This window comes from Lemur catta, chromosome 18 (genome assembly GCF_020740605.2).
Source record: "Lemur catta isolate mLemCat1 chromosome 18, mLemCat1.pri, whole genome shotgun sequence".
Classification (NCBI taxonomy): Eukaryota; Metazoa; Chordata; class Mammalia; order Primates; family Lemuridae; genus Lemur; species Lemur catta.
Window position 1 is genome coordinate 4,229,693 of NC_059145.1, and position 6,000 is coordinate 4,235,692.

The window sequence follows — 6,000 nt, forward strand, 5'->3', positions numbered from 1 at the left end:
ACCCTAACACTATCCTAGGGCTGATGCTAACCCTAACCCTAACACTATCCTAGGCCTGATGCCAACCCTAACCCTAACCCTAACACTATCGTAGGGCTGGCTCTAACCCTAAACCTAATCTTAACACTATCCTAGAGCTGATGCTAACCCTAACCCTAACCCTAATACTATCCTAGGGCTGATGCTAACCCTAACCCTAACGCTAACACTATCCTAGGGCTGATGCTAACCCTAACACTAACACTATCCTAGGGCTGATGCTAACCCAAACCCTAACCCTACACTATCCTAGGGCTGATGCTAACACTAACCCTAACTCTAACACTATCCTAGGGCTGAGGCTAACCCTAACCCTAACACTATCCTACGGCTGATGCTAACCCTAACCCTAATCCTAACACTATCCTAAGGCTGAGGCTAACCCTAACACTAACACTATCCTAGGCCTGGTGCTAACCCTAACCCTAACCCTAACACTATTCTAGGACTGATGCTAACCCTAACCCTAATAATATCCTATGGTTGATGCTAACCCTAACCCTAACCCTAACACTATCCCAGGGCTGATGCTAACCCTAAACCTAACCCTAACACTATCCTAGGGCTGATGCTAACCCTAACCCTAACCCTAACACTATCCTAGGGCTGATGCTAACCCTAACACTAACAATATCCTAGGCCTGATGATATCCATAACCCTAAACCTAACACTATCCTAGGGCTGATGCTAACCCTAACCCTAACCCTAACACTATCCTAGGGCTGATTCTAACCGTAACCCTAACACTATCCTAGGCCTGACGCTAACCCTAACCCTTACCCTAACACTATCCTAGGGCTGATGATAAACCTAACCCTAACCCTAACACTATCCTAGGGCTGATGCTAACCCTATCCCTAACCCTAACACTATCCTAGGGCGGATGCTAACCCTAACCCTAACCCTAACACTATCCTAGGGCTGATGCTAACCCTAACACTAACACTATCCTAGGGCTGATGCTAACCCTAACCCTAACCCTAACACTATCCTAGGGCTGATGCTAACCCTAACCCTAACTCTAACACTATCTTAGGGCTGAGGCTAACCCTAACCCTAACACTATCCTAAGGCTGATGCTAACCCTAACCCTAACCCTAACACTATCCTAGGGCTAATGCTAACCCTAACCCTATCAATATCCTAGGGCTGATGCTAACCCTAACCCTAACCCTAACACTATCCTAGGGCTGATGGTAACCCTAGCCCTAACACTATCCTAGGCCTGATGCTAACCCTAACCCTAACCCTAACACTATCCTAGGGCTGATGCTAACCCTAACCCTAACACTATCCTAGGCCTGATGATAACCCTAACCCTAACCCTAAGACTATCCTAGGGCTGATGCTAACCCTAACCCTAACACTATCCTAGGGCTGATGCTAACCCTAACCCTAACCCTAAAATTATCCTAGGGCTGATGCTAACCCTATCGCTAACCCTAACACTATCCTTGAACTGATGCTAACCCTAACCCTAAACCTAACACTATCCTAGGCCTGATGATAACCCTAACCCTAACCCTAACACTATCCTAGGGTTTATGTTAACCCTAACCCTAACATTATCCTAGGGCTGATGCTAACCCTAACCCTAACACTATCCTAGGGCTGATGCTAACCCTAACCCTAACCCTAACACTATCCTAAGTCTGATGCTAACCCTAGCCCTCACACTATCCTAGGCCTGATGATAACCTTAACTTTAACCTTAACACTATCCTAGGGCTCATGCTAACCCTAACCCTAACCTTAACACTATCCTAGAGCTGATGCTAACCCTAACCCTAACACTATCCTAGGCCTGACGATAACCCTAACCCTAACCCTAACACTATCCTAGGGCTGATGCTAACCCTAACCCTAACAGTATCCTAGGGATGATGCTAACCCTAACGCTAACCCTAACACTATCCTTGAACTGATGCTAACCCTAACCCTAACCCTAACACTATCCTAGGCCTGATGATAACCCTAACCCTAACCCTAACACTATCCTAGGGTTTATGTTAACCCTAACCCTAACACTATCCTAGGGCTGATGCTAACCCTAACCCTAACCCTAACACTATCCTAGGGCGGATGCTAACCCTAACCCTAACCCTAACATTATCCTAGGGCTGATGCTAACCCTAACACTAACACTCTCCTAGGGCTGATGCTAACCCTAACCCTAACACTATACTAGGCCTGATGCTAACCCTAACCCTAACACTATCCTAAAGCTGATGCTAACGCTAACCCTAACCCTAACACCATCCTAGGCCTGATGCTAACCCTATCCCTAACCCTAACACTCTCCTAGTGCTGAGGCTTACCCTAAACCTAACACTATCCTAGGGCTGATGCTAACCCTAACCCTAACCCTAACACTATCTTAGGGTTGATGCTAACCGTAACCCTAACACTATCCTAGGGCTGATGCTAACCCTAACCCTAACCCTAACACTATCCTAGGGCTGATGCTAACCCTAACACTAACACTATCCTAGGGCTGATGCTAACCATAACCCTAACCCTAACACTATCCTAGGGCTGATGCTAAACCTAACCCTAACACTATCCTAGGGCTGATGCTAACCCTAACCCTAACCCTAACACTATCGTAAGTCTGATGCTAACCCTAGCCCTCACACTATCCTAGGCCTGATGATAACCCTAACCCTAACATTAACACTATCCTAGGGCTGATGCTAACCCTAACCCTAACCCTAAAACTATCCTAGAGCTGATGCTAACCCTAACCATAACACTATCCTAGGCCTGATGATAACCCTAACCCTAACCCTAACACTATCCTAGGGCTGATGCTAACCCTAACCCTAACAGTATCCTAGGGCTGATGCTAACCCTAACCCTAACCCTAACACTATCCTAGGGCTGATGCTAACCCTAACGCTAAGCCTAACACTATCCTTGAACTGATGCTAACCCTAACCCTAACCCTAACACTATCCTAGGCCTGATGATAACCCTAACCCTAACCCTAACACTATCCTAGGGTTTATGTTAACCCTAACCCTAACACTATCCTAGGGCTGATGCTAACCCTAACCCTAACCCTAACACTATCCTAGGGCTGATGCTAACCCTAACACTAACACTATCCTAGGGCTGATGCTAACCCTAACACTAACCCTAACACTATCCTAGGGCTGATGCTAACCCTAACCCTAACTCTAACACTATCTTAGGGCTGAGGCTAACCCTAACCCTAACACTATCCTAGGGCGGACGCTAACCCTAACCCTAACCCTAACACTATCCTAGGGCTGATGCTAACCCTAACACTAACACTATCCTAGGGCTGATGCTAACCCTAACCCTAACCCTAACACTATCCTAGGGCTGATGCTAACCCTAACCCTAACACTATTCTAGGCCTGATGCTAACCCTAAACCTAACACTTACACTATCCTAGGGCTGATGCTAACCCTAACCCTAACCCTAACACTATCCTAGGTCTGATGCTAACCCTAAACCTAACACTTTCCTAGGGCTGATGCTAACCCTAACCCTAACCCTAACACTATCCTAGGGCTGATGTTAACCCTAACCCTAACACTATCCTAGGGCTGATGCTAACCCTAACCCTAACCCTAACACTCTCCTAGGGCTGATGCTAACCGTAACCCTAACACTCTCCTAGGCCTGATGCTAACCCTAACCCTAACACTATCCTAGGGTTGATGCTAACCCTAACCCTAACACTATCCTAGGGCTGATGCTTACCCTAACCCTAACCCTAAAACTATCCTAGGCGGATGCTAACCCTATCCCTAACCATAACACTCTCCTAGGGCTGAGGCTAACCCTAACCCTAACACTATCCTAGGGCTGATGCTAACCCTAACCATAACCCTAACACTATCCTAGGGTTGATGCTAACCCTAACACTAACACTATCCTAGGGCTGATGCTAACCCTAACCCTAACAAAACACTATCCTAGGGCTGATGCTAACCCTAACCCTAACACCATCCTAGGGCTGATGCTAACCATAACCCTAACCCTAACACTATCCTAGGGCTGATGCTAACCCTAACCCTAACACTATCCTAGGGCTGATGCTAACCCTAACCCTAACACTATCCTAGGGCTGATGCTAACCCTAACCCTACCCTAACACTATCCTAGGGCTGATGCTAACCCTAACCCTAACACTATCCTAGGGCTGATGCTAACCCTAACCCTAACCCTAACACTATCCTTGGGCTGATTCTAACCCTAACCCTAACCCTAACACTATCCTAGAGCTGATGCTAACGCTAACCCTAACCCTAACCCTAACCCTAATACTATCCTAGGGCTGATGCTAACCCTAACCCTACCCCCAACACTATCCTAGCGCTGATGCTAACCCTAACACTAACACTATCCTAGGGCTGATGCTAACCCTAACCCTAACCCTAACACTATCCTAGGGCTGATGCTAACACTAACCCTAACTCTAACACTATCCTAGGGCTGAGGCTAACCCTAACCCTAACACTATCCTACGGCTGATGCTAACCCCAAAGCTAACCCTAACACTATCCTAAGGCTGATGCTAACACTAACACTAACACTATCCTAGGCCTGGTGCTAACCCTAACCCTAACCCTAACACTATCCTAGGGCTGATGCTAACCCTAACCCTAATAATATCCTAGGGCTGATGCTAACCCTAACCCTAACCTTAACACTATCCTAGGGCTGATGCTAACCCTAACCCTAACCCTAACACTATCCTAGGGCTGATGCTAACCCTAACCCTAACTCTAACACTATCCTAGGGCTGATGCTAACCCTAACCCTAACAATATCCTAGGCCTGATGATATCCCTAACCCTAAACCTAACACTATCCTAGGGCTGATGCTAACCCTAACCCTAACCCTAACACTATCCTAGGGCTGATTCTAACCGTAGCCCTAACACTATCCTAGGTCTGATGCTGACCCTAACCCTAACCCTAACACTATCCTAGGCCTGATGCTAACCCTATCCCTAACCATAACACTCTCCTAGGGCTGAGGCTAACCCTAACACTAACACTATCCTAGGGCTGATGCTAACCCTAACCCTAACCCTAACACTATCCTAGGGCTGATGCTAACCCTAACCCTAACCCTAACACTATCCTAGGGTTGATGCTCACCTTAACCCTAACACTATCCTAGGGCTGATGCTAACCCTAACCCTAACAAAACACTATCCTAGGACTGATGCTAACCCTAACCCTAACACTATCCTAGGGCTGATGCTAACCCTAACCCTAACCCTAACACTATTCTAGGGCTGATGCTAACCATAACCCTAACACTATCCTAGGGCTGAGGCTAACCCTAACCCTAACCCTAACACTATCCTAGGGCTGATTCTAACCCTAACCCTAACCCTAACACTATCCTAGAGCTGATGCTAACGCTAACCCTAACCCTAACCCTAACCCTAACCCTAATACTATCCTAGGGCTGATGCTAACCCTAACCCTACCCCCAACACTATCCTAGCGCTGATGCTAACCCTAACACTAACACTATCCTAGGGCTGATGCTAACCCTAACCCTAACCCTAACACTATCCTAGGGCTGATGCTAACACTAACCCTAACTCTAACACTATCCTAGGGCTGAGGCTAACCCTAACCCTAACACTATCCTACGGCTGATGCTAACCCCAAAGCTAACCCTAACACTATCCTAAGGCTGATGCTAACACTAACACTAACACTATCCTAGGCCTGGTGCTAACCCTAACCCTAACCCTAACACTATCCTAGGGCTGATGCTAACCCTAACCCTAATAATATCCTAGGGCTGATGCTAACCCTAACCCTAACCTTAACACTATCCTAGGGCTGATGCTAACCCTAACCCTAACCCTAACACTATCCTAGGGCTGATGCTAACCCTAACCCTAACTCTAACACTATCCTAGGGCTGATGCTAACCCTAACCCTAACAATATCCTAGGCC